Source organism: Phasianus colchicus, chromosome 1 (genome assembly GCF_987193195.1).
Source record: "Phasianus colchicus chromosome 1, bPhaCol1.hap1.1, whole genome shotgun sequence".
Lineage (NCBI taxonomy): Eukaryota > Metazoa > Chordata > Aves > Galliformes > Phasianidae > Phasianus > Phasianus colchicus.
In genome coordinates this window covers 118,318,043-118,337,961 of record NC_143436.1, presented here as the reverse complement: position 1 = coordinate 118,337,961, position 19,919 = coordinate 118,318,043, and positions in this window count along the sequence as shown.

Sequence of the window (19,919 nt, the reverse complement as noted above, 5' to 3'; positions counted from 1 at the left end):
GAAGACATATTAGTTACACTTCAGTAAAGAGGTTGATAACAGGAGAAGACAAGAGAAGCCTTGTCATTGCATCTGAAATGTCTTGACAGTGCTCTTCAGCTTCTATTTCAGGGAGATTTTAACCTGAAAAGAAAAGAAAAAAAAAATTGCTATAAAGCAGAAAGTAAGTCTTTTATAGAGAAGTGAAAGAAGAGTCTGTTGCAGTAGTATTTGATAAATCACTTGAGTATTCTCAGAAAAGATGACAATTCATTGATGACTTTTTTCTGACTTTGAGGAAAAGTAGAAGAGTATATTAAGTTAACTAAGTATATTAAGTTAACTAAGAAATAATGAAGTCTCATATGAGGTATTAGATGTAACCATAGCAGGTTAAAAAAAAATCAAAATTTGAAAATTTTGAAAAGGAAACATAACTCTTTGTTCCATGGTGATAAGGATGTTGTTTACACATATTACTTCTGTCATTTGTCAGTGGTCTGGAAAAGGAGTTGAGCAGTGGCACAGCCAATTAAATGAAAGAAAGAGGCAAATGGGACTGGTTTCTTAGGGAGTTATTTAATGAAATGAGTGAATACCATTATAGCTAGTGTGTGTGTAGGTATACAAAAAAGAAATTTGTAAGTTGTAAACTGACAGAAATTGGAGAAAAGTAAAAGACTTGGGCATCATTCCATAATTCTTAAAATTACATCTAACAAAAGTTAAGAGGGTTTGATTTCATAACAGCTAAGAAAGAAGACAGACAACAATAGTCTCATAATAATGATAAAACGGTACTCATTGGTCTGTTCTGAGATATCTGCGTCTAAAATGGATGGATTGGCTCTAATCCCTCTTTATTACAAAATGTGGTAGACGAAATGTAAAATGTTTTAGAGCCTTGACACAATTTCAAGCGTCTCCAGACATGCTTAAGATGTTTACAACAGAGACAGAAATAAATGATAATGCAGGCTATGTTGGTATGATCATTAACTATTTTTTTTTATGATTTAATTGTATAAATATATAAGTAGACCAGTAAAGAAAACCAGTAGGTTTAGTGGTTCTTTCTGTGTTTCTATTACGTGTAGTTCTTATAGTTTACATGACGTTAGATGAAGATAAAGGCCAAATGTTTCTTTACACATTTGTTTTGAAGTTCTCAGAGGGAAATTTCTCCTGCAGACCTTTGTTTGTTTGACTGTAAAAACTTCCTGACATGTACTCAGAGCACATTCTTTTCAACTGTTTAGCATGGGTGGCCAGAGCATCAGTATAATTCTGTTCCTACCACCACATTTCTATTGCCTATAGAACTAAAAATGTATCTTGCTGTTGCTAACTGATATTTCAAAATGAGAATGTATGATGGCTGTTGGACAAAGCAACTTGTTCATTTTTTTCAGTGTCCCAAGTATCAGAAAGGAGCTCGCATTCTTTGGCTGCAGCAAATGAGCAGTACACCAAGTTATTTGATGACAGCTCTATTACACCTTGATAGTCTGAGAAATAAAGCAGTAATTGCTAGATTCTCTTAATTAGTGATTTACCTATTGGTAAAGTAGATAAGCTTTAGTTGGTACAGAGATTTTTGGTAGTCAGGGAAAGGTCAATGTCCCTTAGCATGACCCAGGCATCCTCACTTCAGTTTTCCAGAGCCTACATCTACATTCAAGACAGGGGCCACTTTCTTGGAAAATTCTGCTGCTTCTGGCTTCTACCACTCAGCAGAGAGCCAGCTTATGCTTTTTTTTTATGTTGAGATTCTGGTTTAGGTTCTTCACAAGGGGATACATGCCACAGTATAAAGCTGTTCTGCAAACATACTCTGCAAAGCAAATGAAGAAAATAAAGGTAATTGTGAAATTCTGTTCAAAGTCATTATTAACTGATTCCAAATTGTTAGTGCAGATAGGTCTATAAAGATGTAGGGGTGAAAAAAATGATAGGTAAATCTTAATCAAGTTCATTTAACCTTTCTTATTATATAAAGAAAAGAAGAAATTAAATGAAAACAGAAGGTAATACTTTGAAGACTACTACTTTGAAGACTTACTGTCTTGAGATATAATTGAGGCCAACAGCTTAGCAAGATTCAGTGGAGGATTAGACACACGTGGATAATAAGTATATTCATAGTTATTTCACAAAGAATAATTTTCTTCTTTTAGAAAGAATTTAAATGTCATAAATTCTATTAACTGATAGGGATTAGGTTGAAGAAGCTTCACCTCTTGGCAAATTATTCCATTACTGGCCACTACAGAGTTAGCTTTTGCATTTTTTGCTCATGCATTTACTACAGATCACTGTCAGAAATAGAGGACTGGGCTAGACCAAATCAACATGATGTGCAGCACTACATGTGATATTCCAAAGAGCACTTTATTATGCCAAATTTTCTATCAATACTAAAAATGTTGATTACCAACTGAAAAAAAGAAGTATGATAGGTGACTAATTGAGACAAACATAAATGTGAACTTTGCTCTTATTATTCTGAAATAGTTTTCATATTTCTCCTTCTTCCTCAGTCCTCTAAGCATCACATAAGTTACTTTTATGGATAAATTCAGCAAAAGTGGCTGCAGTTTTTAATCCTGTGAAGGTCATGATAGCATAGAAGACAAACAAATGCTCTGCATCAAATTTAAATATTTTTATTTCAATCCGTAGAGTTCTCTACCCTAAGAATTCCTGGCACTTTTTGAGTTAGTGCTCTGAAAATTATATTGCTTGTACAGATTGATTTGATCTAAGTAACAATTTGAAAGTTTAAACTTGTAGGTAAAAGGCCTCCCAAAACAGCACAGAGATGTAGTTACCCTTCTTCTTTTACAAAAATCTCTCTTTCCTTCTCTTGTAGAAATATCCATAGATAGCTTTGGGGAGATAAATCATTAAGTGCTATAGTTAAGGTGGTCAACTGTGATGAGAATTTTTCTCTCAGTTTTCATTATAAAAATCTATTTTTAGAGATAGACCAAGTGTTACATTTCTGTAAGCCTCAAAATATCAATCAGGACCACAAATCCATTTCAATATTTGTCTTTGAGTGAAGTTTTTCTTCAGAATACTTAATGCATTGAGAGTTGAAAAAATGTTTTATGAAAACCAGGTGATGTTTCAAAGTTCACTTCAGCATGTATGAAATTTCAAGGATTTATGGAGTTCTTTACATAACTATCTACATAGAAGTTAATCTCAATTTATTAGTACTTAGGAAAAGAACAGCAAACACATGCCCTGTGAGTTGTGTTATTACACTTCTACCTGCTACATCACTGCCTATTTTCATTTATCATCACCGCATAACATCTTCATTCATTAAAGGATTATACTTTGATTTTTTGCTAATAAATATACATTAATGAGGGCAACACACAGACAATATTGCTGGCTTTTAATTTTTTTGTTGACTCTGGAAATTGGTTCAATACTGCTACTTATCTACAAAAAATATCAAGAAGCAAAACTTCAGTATGTGATGAAACAATGGTCGCACGGTGACACTACTTGCATTGGAGTGCTGGTTACAATTAGAAAATTATAATCAGTAACTAATATAAGTCTAGGTTGTGAATTTATTACAAAGTACCTTAATTTGAGGTGTCAAATTTCTACTTGTTAAGACAATTACTTCCCTCTTAACTATGCTTAAAATAATAATTCTCATAGTTACCTAGGTACTCTTTTGATTCCAAACCTACTCAGCATCACCCAATAAACTATCAACAGAGCAAGAATTTAAATAAATTTCACAATCCAGAGCCAAACAATTCAGTTATGGATAGGAGACTATTTTTGTAAGTAACACTATGCATTTCTCTGTATACTCAGATACCCAGAGATACACTAGTCTCAATTTAGTAAGGATTTCTGCTTTTTTCTTCTCTTTGTATTATTCTGTTGATGATAATGAGATTTCCAGATGTTCTTCAGTACCTTACCTGTTGTTTTAATTTGTACTTTTGATTAGAGTTTTGGCACAATACTTTTAAGGTGATATTTTTTTCTTAACATAGTGGGAAAATGACTCCCATTGTCTTCCTATTATTTGTCTACATACAAATACTGCAGTACATTTGATGCTTTTGAAAAAATGAGTTATAAATCCTTTCCCCTAAAGGTGTATTATCTATGGAAGACTGCCATGCTATCTCTACCATAAAGTTAGCATGGATTTTTATAATTATCATTAGGTGCTTTTGAGATTCATATTCAATTAGTTTGCATTTTTGAGGTATGGGTATTTAGTACATGAAACAACTACTGAAAGCAATGTTCAGTAAGTTTCCTAAGTGTTATGATAGTCTCGTGAACGTATAACTTATTTTCAGCAGGCTACTCATCTTTCTACTCATAAAAATATAATTAATTATGTAAAATATAATTATATAAAATATAGTTAAGTATCATCAGCAAGGAATGGTGTCAACTCTTACTATTGGAGAAGAATTTGTGGAAAGGGAAATAAAATTGTGTGAAAAGAAATAATGCTAATGAACTTTACACATCAAAAACCTTAGAGAATGTTTAGTACTGCATCTTCTTAATTAAGATATTAATATTTAAGTCTCCACCATCATAATAAGCACTACCTTGTAATAAGATACTACTGTACTACAGCTAAACAAAAATGGGAAATCATGTATTTGCTCCTCTAATAATTTTTGCCCAAACTGGAAAGGAAAAACAATACAAATCCCCACAGTAAGCTATCAGCAAGCTATCAACAGTATTTAAAACTTTAACTAGAGCATATTTTGACCAATGCAGGTCAAAAGGAGAAGAAAGTTCACTGTACCCATTTAATATTCTTTTCCTGCTTGTTCTCATTTCCTGATAGCTTTTGAGGAAATAATTGAAAATCTGGGGACTGAGAATTGAAGTGCTTTGGGAAAATGGTTTGTCAATGTTCCCTTATGTTTTTTGATGTAGTATAATCTATATTTAATTGCAACATTAAATTTAATGTAACTTTCTTGGAAGAAATGAGTATCATAAAAATACACAGAAAAAAAGGAATGAGGCAGAATGGATCTGTTACAATGAATATAAAGAGGAAACAGACCAGAGATAGAGTATGATCATCATATGGTCACATATGGTAAAAAAATAGCTGAAAACTAGTAAAAGAGGGGTAAAGGCCAGTGAGTAAAACTACAACTGCTACTTTTGCCACTGCTACTATTAATATAAGTAGTATCTTTGAATATATATCTACAATTTATTTTTACCAGAGCAGTGTATGCTTACATGATATAAGACGCACATTACAGATTTTGAAAGTTTGCTTTTGCTAACATAAGTAGTTACTCAGTATTATGTGTGCTTGTTAAAATATTTTAATATATTTTATATACATGTATGTATACACAAAAAATCTCAGATCAAACTGGACTTGAATTACTAGACTGCTCCATTCAGAACTCTCATGGAATTTTTTACTGCTGCATTATGTAGAACATTTTCTACTTACCAAGTATAGTAATACAGGTATAGAATGACAGTCTGTAGTCAGTACATACATACATAACAATAACAATACATAACAATCAACTCTGAAAACATAGTTCAGGCAGTCAAAAAAAACCCACTCAAACTGCCAGGGATTAGATGTAGGGATTCATTGAGAAATATCAGTGAGAATTTTGGATGTCTAATCTGATTGAGAAGGGCAGCATAAATACACTAGATGCAGATCAGGCAATACCCTGTAACACTCTTGTGTCTATGCTCAATAAAACTACAAAGACACATAGGTATGTGGTAACCTTAAGCCCCCTAAAGTCAAAGTAAACCAAACTGGACAACTAGGGGAAAGTTAGAACCTGCTGGCTATTTTGAGCTGCTTACAACATTTGTGCCGAATGCTATTGTGAAATTGAATATAACAATGAACAGGTCACTGAAAGACTACTCAAACATGTCCACATTATAAAATTGCCAGTCTTCTAAAAAACATGGATCCACTATGGAACAAAGTTACTTTGTACAAAAATCTCTGTAAGTTTCAGAATTGAAACAATAGATACCATGAGTTTTGTTCCAAATTTCAGAAAATTTCTAAGTCTTGCCAGTTCATATTATTCTTTAAGAAGAGCAAAATACATTAATTTATGGGTTTAGTACAGAAAATAATTGACACTAGAATAAGACAAAGGTAGTGTTCTGTCACACATTTAGTTAAATAGCTGCAAGCCAGTGCTCCTCTGTTGCCCAGCTCTGGATTTCTTTCAAGCCAGAGTTACAAAGATTTGGACATTTTACTCAAAACTGTTTTAAAACTCTAGTTTTTATTTGTTTCACTTAAAATTTACTGTTCTGGAAATGTGATCTACCTCACATTTAATTCTGGGCAATTTTTATTATATTTCAGGAAAAAAAAATAAAGACTTTCAGTGCTATCATTAACTCAATCTCATTTTAAACCAATGTTTTTGATTTCTTGTTAGAGTGTACTAAAAGTTCTGAAAATATGCAATCATATACACAGGCAAAGATACCGTTTTAAGGATATTATGACTCCTTACACAGTATTCATACAAAAATATAGAATATATGTTGCTATCATTAAGTCTACTTGTCCAACAAATTACAAATGTAACCACCGCTGCAAAATTGAAGTCATGGGGCTAAACATGTAAAATGGGGCAATGCAGTCTTTCCTGTCTTCTTGTTTTTCCTCATTAAATCTCTACTGTCTTTCTGTATTCACACAACGTACCCAAATTTTCAACTAAAACTTTCTAAAGTTGATAAAATCATTATCACTGATCATTATTCAAGAATTACTTTTCTCCAGAGAAAATTTGATCTTTCATCAAAAATGTTTAGTAGAAAATTAGAAATCCTTTGCACTGGTATACTAAATTTGTATTATTCAGCATGAAAAGAACATAAGTTCAACAAAAATTCAAAACATGCATGTGTTTTTTGATTGAATTTTCTTTGTGAAATATGACAAGTACTACAGACGATATATCTGTTCCCTTAACAGTATTTAGAAGTTAAATAGTCAGTTTTCCATGATGTTAAAAGTGATTTATGCTTTACAAAATTCCTGAGGTAATTTGAAAATTTGCAAATTATTTGTAAATTATTAATTTCCTTTTCTTTTTTTCTTTTTTCTCTCCCTCTTCCCCAATTACCTATCTCTCTTACCCTTCAGTTTATCCTTTTCTGGAAGCTCTCCTATTCTTAATTGTTTTCATGGCCAAATGTATTGCTTTCTTTTCCATCCATATTCTTCACTCTCCAGTCCTTATTTTGTCTATTCCCACTCATCACTATAGATGCTGACTGGATATGACCAGTGCCTGGAATTATGTGATCCAGCAGTTTCTAAATGACTGACTGAAACTTGGATGGGGATCCTGGCTCAATTACAATCTGTATATTAAAAAATCCAGATGAGCCATGGTCATGCATGTTGAATTTTTGACACTTGGCTTTCCTGAAGTCTACAATTCTGCGTTAGGAAAATCTCTGCTAAAAATGAGCTCAAAAAAAAAAAAAAAAAAAAAAAAAAAGAGTGCTGTCTTTCTGAAACTAACTTTCATAGCAATCACTAGTATCTGATTTTAGGATTTAGTTATGCATAATTGCGCACACGTGCACACACGTGCATTCACACAGTCTATGTCTATAAAAACATTGGTAGGACAGGATTATAACTGGAATATTCTAGTTCTGTGTTATAGATACACATTTCCTGGAAATCATGTTTTCTGCTTAAGTTTTCTATTATTTGTATTATCAGCTCATCGAATCATAGAATCACCAAGGTTGGAAAAGACCTCCAAGATCATCCAGTCCAACCATCCACATATATCACCAGTATTTCCCACTAACTCATGTCCCTCAGCGCAATACCAAAATGTTTCTTGAACACCTCCAGGGATTGTGACTCCATTACCTCCCTGAGCAGCCCATTCCAATGTCTGACTATTATCTCCATGAAATATTTCCTAACGTCCAACCTGAATCTCTCCTGGTGCAACTTGAGGCCATTGCCTCTAGTCTTATTGCTAGTCACATGAAAGAAGATGCTGACCCCCACCTCACCACAACCTCCCTTCAGGTAGTTGTAGAGAGCAATAATGTCACCCCCAAGCCTCCTCTTCCCCTGACTAATCCCAGCTCCTTCAGCCTCTTCTCATATGACTTGCACTGCAGATCCTCACCAGTTTTGTTGCCCTTTTCTGGTCACACTCCAGGGCCTCGGTGTCTTCCTTGTAGTGAGGAGCCCAAAACTGAACACAGTACTTGACATGCAGCCTCAACAAACCTCTAAGCAAAAGAGCACTGCTGTACAATTCATGGCTGTCATTTTTATGTTTCTGTAGTTACATGAAGTTCTAAATTTGATGCAGGAGACATTCAGGTTTATAAAGCAGAAGAGGATTTAAAGACTGCCTAGTGGGAGAAAAGCAAGGAACTTGGTAAACTGTATCACTACCCTTCCCCCATTATATTTTTACTCACAAGTGCATCCTTACTTACCATCTTTCATTTGGGATGGGTTACTCAAAGCAAAGATTTAATAGGTAAGCAAACTGTTTTAGTTATCTTTGTTGATTAAAACTCTATGAGAAAAACACATGCATTTTAGGACTACTTTGTCTTCCAAAGTGTTTCTCCCAGGACCTAAAATGTAGTCCAACAGATAAGTCTTCATGATGTCAGACCCTAACAACTGAGTGTGTAGTACATCCATAGCCATACTTAAAAGATTTTCTGTCACTGTGATTTCCCCTCATGAAAAGGAGGAACTGTTGTGCTGGGTCATTGTAGGAAGTATACAACTCCCCCAGCACCTATTTATGCAAATATGAGTATAATAATTAGAGAAATCCCTGACAGATTATCTGTCCCAAGGATTTGAAACATACAAAACAGTCCAGCTGCCTAAAGACTACATAGGAAAGTATACGTATCTAGGAAGGTTACGTGGAATCCAGAAAAAGACTGTAAGTACAAAATGCAGAATAATGGAAAATAGGAGCTAAATAACATGCTTTGGCCCCTCTTTACTTCAATTAAACTATGTAAATTAACAGAAATAGTATAAATTCCCAGATCAACTTTCCTTGTCTCTGAAATGTTAATTTGTTGAAACATTTTTTACAGTATTCTGTGAATCAGTGGTATGCAGAGGAAACTTTTTTTCATTTCTCTCAAGTAAGCACAGGTCAGCTCCCTGCTTTGAATACAGAAAAGCTTTTCAGTTATAAGGAAACGTGAGTATTTGTACATGGAAATTATGTTTTGTAGAATTGGTGTTTAAAGACAAGACAGTATTTCAGACCTCTCATGCACAAAATGTAGGAATAAGCCGATGTTGTCATTATTTGTGAACATGCGAACAGAGCCTTCAGAAGAAATACAGCTTAGTTTTCCTCTACCATTTCACATTAGGCATAGTTCATTTGGGAATGGGAGATACTTTGCTTCTATATCAGTCTCTGAGCAAACTACCAATAGAGGAGAGTTCCTCTAGCCCAGGGGGACTCACAGTTGCCATGCTCAGCTATTTGGGCTTTTGGGCTGTGTAACAGATTTGTAAAAAGAGGCAACTGTGGGGAAATAATGCTTAGCAGTATTTCAGCCTGAATTCTCCTAGCATCTTTTCTTGCATAGAAAGTTGATTTTATGTTTGTGACTTGGCTAACTCATATTGCTTATTTAAAACCAAAAGTAACAGTTTATTGCATTATGCTATACTGTGTAGAAAGATTAGAAAGATCTTGCATGAACTGAATGTAGCAGTGAATTATGGCTTAGAATAGCATTATCATTTAAAAAAAGAAGAAAAAATAATGACTATCCAAACATCTAGTTTATTTGAAATGAAATATAATTTATCAGAAAATTCACAAGAGCATCTGTAACAGCAAGTCTCTGATAGGCATATTTTCTTTTATGACTAGCAAATTAAGATCATAAAGAGATGAGATCAAAGAGAAAGCATATTTCTGTCATATGACATATCCTTTTATTAAGCCATTCCGAGTGTAATGCTTCTAATTATATTTTCATACGATGAGTAAAAAGCAAGTTTCATAAATGCTGTGAGCCACAGAAACTTCCTAAAGTGACGTTATTTTGATTTACACCAGCTAAGGGTGGGCCAGAAGTGCAGTCTGCAGAAACTGTTGATTACTTTCATCTCAAACACTTAACTGTTGCATATTTTAATGTACTAATGCTTCTTACAGTAACTACAGTATTAAATTAGAGTTTTAACATTATGGTTCATACATAGCATGAAATCTTTTGTATACAAATTAAACTGAACATTTAATGGTAAGATTTACAGACTCACATACTAAATCAGTACTCTAAGATTTTTAAAGAAGTTTCAAATGCAGCATACATAAATCAGAGCAATATAAGTGATTCTGAAAGTTAATGTATTTGAAACAGAATTCTAACAGTTTATATTAAAAAAAAATATGGAAAATAAATTATATTAAGGATCAAAGTCTTAGAAAGCACCATCTATGGAGCAAATGGTTAAAACATCTAGATTTTCAAGCATCCTAAAATTAAGGATGTACAACAACTGATGAGCAAGAACCCAGTTCAGATTAATACAGTCTAAACTGCATATAATTTACTTTTGCTCGTTCTCTTTTAGCAGGGTAATTTTAAAGGCTTAGAACCATCCAGTTAGAAAATGAATTGACTAAGGCTCAGTCAGTTTTCAGTGCTGTGTATAGTACTATCATTATTTGTGCCACTCACAAGCTTTTCCCATAGCATTAGTCAGGAAATAAAATTATGACCATTTCTCTGTCTTCTGAGAATTGACGTCAGTGCAATCTTTTTGGGTGGAATAATGACTATCACCTAAGTTGCAAGAAAGATTAATATTTATTTCAGAGATAAAATCTCTTAGGACAACACATTATTGCTTCTATTATGGATTCATACCAACGTATCAGACAGAGCAGAACCAGTAATGATAAGCTATGCAGCCTTGTCATTGGAGTAAGCTGTTTTATCATCATCCACTCCAAGGACGCTTCCCTTCTGTAAATTGTTCTAGTTTCTCTACTCTGACCTTCATACCTGCATTCTTCAACACTTTCTCAATTTCATCATCACATTTCAGTCAAAATTCTCACATACCATAATTTAGTCATGACTCTAAATGCCTTCTGCTCCCTTTTTTGTTTATTATATTATCATTATTCATAGATATTGATTACGAAACTTTTAAATCCAATGCAGGCCCTTACAACATTTATCTCAGTTAATGACATTCTGTGAGAAACATCCTGCTCATTCTGATTTTTTGTAGATTATTCTCACCCATGGTGTTTTTAGTGAGCTTCACCCCAAAAAATATCTGTAGTCACTGCATCCTATGAGCATGAGTTTACAGACAGTATGTATTATAGTATATGTAGCTCGTATAATGAAGCCCGTTGTCATGAAAATTAAATCCTTATGCTAATTGTTTGCCTTACCATAATGCAAAACAAATAGTAGAACCTGAGCTTTCTTTCTCATAAACATGACTTTATTTTGAACTATTCCTACTTCATGATCATCAACATGTTTTAGCTTAAAATGAGCTCATGAATGAATACTTATAAATTAGTTTCTCATAAATGCTACTCTTTATCAGATTTTTTTCCCCTTTCTACATCTCTTGTTACGTACTTTCTTCTTTAAAGAAATTTAAATCCTGAAATACTTATGTATAAACTGAAGAGATTTGGTGTAGTTATTTGTAACTTCAGCAATGATTGATTACAGTACCAGCTGCATACCTAGCTAATATTGATAATCTAGTCTTTGGTCCTCAGTGGAAAGCAGATGTCACATGGTACTTTTTACAGAGATCACACAAACTGTCAGTGAATGTCACAGAGGTATTGCAGTTTCCTTTTGCCAAGTGACAACTAGAAATCATGTGCAGATGTTTCATTGGAAAAGAAGGAGAGCTCTCTGGTGTATGGGTTAGAAAAGCAGGAATAGATACAATAGGAATTTTTCCAGACTCATTTAAAAAGAAATGATGAGCTCAATATGGACTGCAGGAATCTGAACCCTTCTATGCATAACACTAGAATTTGTAGCTTTGAAGGTGAATTCACAGAGCACACTGAATATGAACAGTTAACATAAGTGATTTCATTATCCCTTATTTTATCCTAAACTTTCAAGATAAGAGTGTGTGTCTAAACAGTAGGGGAAAAAAATGCAGCATTGCATGATTGTTGTTTCTCAGTTCATTTATTCTTCTGTCTTTCTACTAAGTGAAATAAAACTGGGGACCAGCAAATAAAAACCAGTGAGCCAAAGATGGAATTTATAAAAGAAAAGTGATTCACCTGTGTTCATAACAAGAAATGGAAAGTGAAGTTTGTCTGGATATTCCTGTCTACATAAAATCTGGAAGAAAAAAAAAAAAAAGAGTAGAAAGTATCGAGTAAATGCATTTAAACTTAACAATCAATAATCGTTGATGACATCTTAAAGAAGAAACAGTGGAAAACATCTTAATATTTGTCTTTCTCCTGGAAGAGAAATGGGAAGCATACACAAGGTCAAACTGTCCTTCATCTTACATATGGGGGAGTCATTCTTTTTAAATTACTCTTTCATATTTGGTGAAGTTGTGCAATTCCTTTTGAGAGTAAGCACAAAGGAAATGAAAAAAGAGAGAGAAGCCATCATTTCTCCACAGGGATCATATGAGACGCTCTTACGCTAGCTGACATTTACTAGGACACCTTGAAAGCACCTTTATGGCAGAGAAAATATTTCACTTACTATGGGGAAAAGTAGCATGCATTCATAAAGGAGTCAGTGAAAATATTAAACCCATCTTCAAAATGTTCATATTATCTGAGTGCTTGCATCTTCTAAATTCTCTACACCATTGATCTAAATCTTAGTGACTTAACATAAGAAATGCTGTGAAGCTATTCTGACATCACCTTTCTAAACCATCCTCACCAAAAGCTGTGTGAGATCCATGCAAATTCTTGGGAATCCATGTACGCCCATATATTCATTTAATATATCCAGTTCTTGTAACTGGAGAATCTGGATAACAATGGGGGATGTCCAGAGGACCACCTCTACAAAGTCATTCTCTGCAAAAAATAAGAACAGTAAAAATATTTACTAAGTTAAGAAAAGAGAAAGAAAGAGAGAAAGAAAGAAGGAAAGAAAGGGAGCAAAGAAAGGAAAAAAAAAAAAAAAGAGAGAGAGAAAGAAAAGAAAGATGTAAAGTGCATTTTCTGCTTTCTCCATGTAAAAGTAAGATCAAGCTGAGTGGATTAACCTCTATCACCACATAATTATTTGTTCTATAACTTTCACTGGCTTGTTTAATTTCTTTGGTAGGTCCAACAAAATAGCTTTTCCATTTTGATTAAATTAATGCAAATAGGAGTGGAGCAATGAAACAGCAGCAAGTCTGTTTCACATAATTGTTTTACCACAGGGTTTTTGTGACTGGGCTATAGTCCACCAATTTAAAGCTCTAATCTGGCCATGCTTGTGTGATATGAAGATTTGCTTTTCTGCATAAAATAAATGGAATGGGTCTGGCGTTTTTTAAAATTTCCCTTTTGTAGAAGAAAAATAAATTCTTTAGGATTTTAATAAATATTACCCATTGAAAAGAACATGGAAAGATATGTGGAGATGATAAAATATCTTTAGAAAATATAATAACTGTAAGATGCATGAGGTTTAATACATGTGAACGACAGAAAATCCTATCTTTGTCTGTAGAAAAGATGAAGCAGTGCAGAAGTGGTGAGATTTTTTCTTCAAAAATCCAGTTAATCATGTGGTCATATTTCTACTGCAAGTTTTGATGTCTCAAATGTCCCACTTGAATTTTAACCACTTTTTTTTTTTTTTCTTCTAACCAATGGAATTTGTTGTTTACAAGAAATTCACTTCTCTGTGTGTGTATCTAAGATATGGAGTCAGAAATTCTAAGGAAAGGCTAGATTACTTTAGTTTTTACCAAATGTTTTTCTAACATACATCTTTTGTGCGTAAAATAACAGAGACATTCAAATTCATCGAAAGACATTCATTTATATTAGCCAGTGTTCTTCCCTATACTTTAAACAAATGTTTCCACAACACCTAGAGAGGTTGAAGATACTTCAGTAGGTCTCAAGTCCAGCCTCTTGGTATGCGCAGAGTAAATGAAAGTAAGTTTCTCAGTACCATGTCCACCTCCAGGGATGTAGGCTTCATAGTCTCTCTATGCAGCCTTTTGCAGTGTTTTGTGACCAGTTTTATCTTTTTTTTTTTTTTTTTCCCCTTATGTTTGGAATTTCTTACTGTTAAGTTTGTGCCTGTTGCCTCTCGTCCTATCACTTGATATCACTGAGAAGAGTTTGTCTCTGCTGTCTTTATTCCTACCGTAGAGTATTTATGAACATATGTAAGATAAACCTGATTCTTCTCCATGATGATCAGTTCCAAGCTCTCTCAGACAGTTCTCATTTGATTGATGCTTCAGTCCCTTAGTCATTTCTGTGCCCCTTTGATCTTCTGATGATGCTCTGTCAGGATGCTGATAGCCTCCCTGGCCACAGGGTGAGTGTGACAGCTCTGGCACAGTCTGAAAGGACACTGTGACCCAGGTGTCCTTGGCTTCTGCCTCCATTTGCTCACTGTCTCCTTTTTCTTGGTCCAGCCAAGCAGAGGAATTAGACAGCATATTCAGAGGAACTTGCATATTCATCGAAGCTATAGGAAGATAGAAATGAAAGGAAGTGTGAGGGGGGAGGCATATTCTATTATGGGATTAACGCACATTTGAGGAAGATATAGAAGCGCCCTAGCACTCTTAAGGATAAAGTTAGCTGCTATGAAACTTTTCAGAGAAAATAAAACATCACAGTATTCAGCAGTTTGTATAGCAATTAGCAGGTGCAACAACCCTCAGCTGGTATTTCAACAAGCCCCCTGTGTCTTCAGGTTTGGCAGCATTTGGACAAATCTTATTTGTACATTAGTGTTTCACTCTTTGGGACACTGTTCAATATTATTGGTGTTTATATTGTGGATCATTTGCCCCTTATCTCCAAGGGGAATAGTTGACTTTATGAGTTTTAGGCCTCAGGAATAGAAAGGTGTTTAGAATCTAGCTACCCTGATGAAAAGGAATGAAAACTGGTTCTGGAGAAATGAAAGAGGAGAGTGTCAGAAAGGTGAGAGACTCTAGCTTTCAGATCTGACTAGGTGTGTCTTTTACTTTAAAACTGGGGGGGCCGGGAAGGGGGTTCCAGAATGAAATAGAAAAGACCTGTAGAGAAATGGTCTCCCTACCATAGCAAATATGAGACACATCTTAAACTGTAGTAACATAAGCACTGGCTCACCTGCAGGCTTGATTCCAGTTAAATTAGAAAATCCTTTAGGTAAATGTATTAGTTTTGATGTTATACCTCCAACATCCCTAGAAATTTCGAGGGGGAAAAATACAGTGATGTTTTGGGAATATATTAGGTGGTGGAGGAAATTTAACTGGGATTTAAGGGTAAAATGCAGTGGCAAATTTAAGCTAAACATGAAGAAAATAATCTTAACAAGAAGACCTTTTAGACAGTAGAACATTATTTTAAGAAACTGATGGAAAGCCTCTCACTTTCACAATGTACGTTGAAAATGAACTTTAAATAGTGTTTGATGTGTGCTAGAAAGGAACTGGTGAGTCATTACACTGTACTTTGAAGACCTGATGAAGTTTTTGTGAAAGTCAGTGTCTTCCAGTTAAGTGCAATATCTGCTTGACTGCTCAGTTCTCAGAATGGAGATAACCATAAGGATTTTCAGAAGTGATTTTTGTGTGATGACAGAGTTGAAATTAGAATCAGAAAGAAAATGATATGGACAGATGAACAGGTTTACATGTTTAGCCTACTGGAAGCAACCCAGTGGTAAGGGCCCATTGGATACTCCAGACTCCATCTTCATTTGTCTTGTCTGTGGTGGATCTGTCTATGCTGGAAATGTCTGTCCCAAATGCAGACAAAGAGATGAAAATTCTGGTTTCAAATGAAATTAATTGCATGTTTTTAAGAACTCAACAAACTGATTTTATCCTAATCTGGTTTACTCTAAGTGAAATAAGCAGTTTTTCCATGCAACTATCAGAAATTGTTAAATCACTAATAGCCAGATGAAAATCTACGGAATACAGAGATTTGAACAAGACAATCTTAATGGCACAGACAAATATTACTTTAGATCACATTATTCATGCTAACACTGAGTATCAAGAAATAATGAAGAAAAATACATATATAGTAGAAGTTAAAAGACAGTTTTCTACTACTTTATCTCTGAAGGTTTTTCAGGTATTTTCTTGGGAGTTATTGATATGTGAATGTAAATGGTAATAAACTATCAAATTTTGGCAAATATACATATTTACACACAGACACAATTCTAAGCATGCTGTATTAAAAGATACCAATATTTTATTTAATGCATTTGTCTAAGTTCCTTCATAACACAAATGATAGAAATAGAAGATAAGTTGGAATTCTGCGGTCACAAAAGATTATATAACTTCTTTCAATCTTTTTGCTATAGATTTTTGGAGAGTGAAAACGTAAATTACAATGCTTGTAGAAGTGTATGTGAGTTTACAAGAAGTCTCAGGGCATCTTTCCTCTCTAAATTGGCCCTTACTAAATGAAATCCAGTGTTATTTTATATCATCCTCTGAAACCTTATGCTAAGACTTCCTATGACAAATTGTAACAATATGAAATCACTCATCTAAGGAAATCTACTGGGAAATTCATTTTTATTCCATTTTCTCTAGCTTTTGAGTGTATGTAGTGATTTTAGGAGAGTTTTGTTTGCAAATGACAAAAAGCAGAGGAAGGCATTTTCACATGAAAGAAGGGAAGAAAGAGCTCATATATCTATAGAAACCTGTGTGAAATCTCCACAAAAACTGAAAGCAATATCACATATTCAGGTAATGTCATTGGAATAGCATGCTTTTCTTGTAAGAATGAAATAATTTGCTTGTGAATGACTCAGTAATGGAAGTTTCCATAAAAATCATGCTCTGTTAAAAAAGTAAATAATCTTGAAATATCTAAAAAAAAGTTGTGAGAAGTGTGTGTGAAATGTTATCTTGATATCATCAAGATATAATTTCAACACCATCTGTCTAACTTCCCAATACTTGATGCATTCCGCAGTGGAATGAGCTCAAGTGAATTGTTTAAATGAGTCTGTTTTCTTTACCTTTTGTTTCATTTGATTTTCTGATGTTTTTCAAAAGTTGGCGATGAAATATCATCATTTTCCACTGGGTAGCTGAATAATATCATTCAAACAAACAAACAAACAAAACAAAGCAAAGCAAAACAAAGCAAAGCAAAACAAAACAAAACAAAGCAAAACAAAATAAGAGAAAAAAATATACTTCTCTTCAATCTATGATGTTTATTTTTAAAAAGATGGGGTTAGTTTACACCGCTAATATTTAGCCACTTAAAACCACAATACTGATGTTTACAAATACAACTGCTCGCAAAAGATTCAAAAGTACAGATTTTAATTTAGTGTAGATCCATGTAGTGCAGTATAAATCCTCAAGGAAGTTACTCACAGTTTTAAGAAAAGGAGCACAGCAAGAACATGCAAAGGCAGCAAATAGTGAAAGTCTGATGCTGTACCAGATTATTCATGATGATCATGTAAGATTAGTCTAACTACAAAACTAGCATTGAATAGGTTTATCATTAGTTTAGTAACTAGAACTGAACAGCAACTTCTTTTTTCTCTTCAGGAACTGCTTTCATTTAAAGCACAATGTTGTAATGGAAAAAAATTGCTTTATTTTTATTAGCATATATGTACATATATTTAAGTTTATGGCCAAAAAGAAATTATATTTCTTTTGTTAGTCAAGGGAATATGTTTATTTTTTAAACTCACTTATCTTCCTCTATTTTCCATGTTTTAACACGGCTGCTTTCCTCTGGAGATCACAAAATTAGAAGATGATTCAGATGGAAAGAGACCTGAGGACATCTATAGTCCAGCCTTGTGTTCAAAGTGTAGTTAGGTATGAGATCAGAGTAGACTGCTTGGAGGTTTTTCTTGAAAGACTCCTAAGGACAGAGACTGCACAACCTCAGTGCAATAGTTAAACTAGCTGAGGATGTCACTGGCTGCCCTTGCTTTGAGGGCACACTGCTGCCAGCAGTATTCCAGGGTCTTTTTCATGGACCTGCTCTCCAGCCTCTCAATTCCAAGCCCATAACTGCTAAGGGGTCATTCTTTTTGGGGATGGAACTTGGCATCTGTCCATGTCCATCTGCTAGGTTTGTAGATTTCTCTGACTTGTTCTTTCTCAGTTGCAGACCTGCCCTTGAACAAACCAGTTGTCCCTCCCGCCTCCCCTTTGGTGTCAACTACAGCCTTTATATGCACATCCAGTTGCTGACAGAGGTGTTCAGCAGGACAGATCTCTTCTTCTCTTTTTTGTCATTGAGTTTCTTTAAAATATCAAGGTTCTTTTAAATGTAAAAGCAAGGAAAAACAGAGGAGTTTCAATGCTTCCAATGGTTAAGGAGTTTCAGATTGTACGTGATTTTCTTTTTTCTTCCTTCTGATTGTTCACTTTTTTCATTTGGAATAAAAGTTGAGAAGTAGAATTGATGGCAAAAGGTAAAAACTGAAATTAGAAAACAAAAAGAAAAGAAAATTTTGTCATGGAAAACATTGGCTTCTTTCCAAAATACTTACTCTTCAATAGGATAGGAAAAGAGCCCTGCTTCACAAAAGAGATTTTGATATGATTTTTCAAGTCAGACTGTTGTTTTTTTTTAATTATTTCTCCTAAAATAACATATGTTGCCTCTCTGAAAATGCTTGATTTAAATGAATTCTTACTTTACTTATAATTGGAAAATATTTATAGAATTTTTTTTTTTTTTACTGATCCTGTGATAGATTTATGAAAGTCTTACCCAGACAAAAATGGCATAACCATTACTAACAAACATTGTTAAATATCACCAGAGAGTTTTGTCTTACATTTTCTCTTAATTTCTCAAATTGTAGGCACATTTTCAAATCTGTAGACATCAGAATACATAAAAAAAATCAAAAAGCACTGGATATGTGGTTTGGTTTGTGCTTTTTCTCTGGACTCACATGTGATGTGTCATGTCTTGCTTGATACAGAAGGGGACATTTTTCCTCAAGTACTCACTAGACTATTAACACAGAGTTGATTAAACTGGGCAGGTAGTGATCCACATTCAAAATAATTGAGACCTCAGATTCTCATGCAGTTATGCTGGATCAGTGATTGTGATAAAGATAGTCCAACTAAGGAAACTCTCCTGGTATACCTCTCCTGGTATACCTCCTGGTATACCTCTGGAAAAGAAATGTTTTACATACTGTACATACTGGGGATGTGGTCCTGTTGTCATTGCCAAAGAATTAGTATAGAATGAAATAAATGAGCCAGGCAAGAATGCTACTGAACCTTTTGCAACCAGAGAATGTGAAAGCAATTATTTTATGTCAATGTGACAAGAGAAAATTACATTTATACTGTGCTGCCAATAAACATAATATCATTTTCTTCAGGACTGGTGCCTCAGGGAAGGCCTGTATAATTCAGACTGGAAAAGTTTCCAAGCATTTTAAATAGTTATTACTCTTGATTATCTGATACATCCTCTGGGAGATACAAACTTAAGAGAAATCTTCAAACTCTCCTTTTTCATGCCTGAGCTTTACCTTGAGCCCCACTATCATAGAACAGCCCACGGCAGTTGGGGACCTCTGAAGAGCACCTGCTCAGGTCGTTCATTAAAAGCAGGCTTCTACATTAAGCTATCTGTGGCTCTGTCAAGCCAAGTATCAAATGATTCTAATGAAGAAGATTCCTCCAC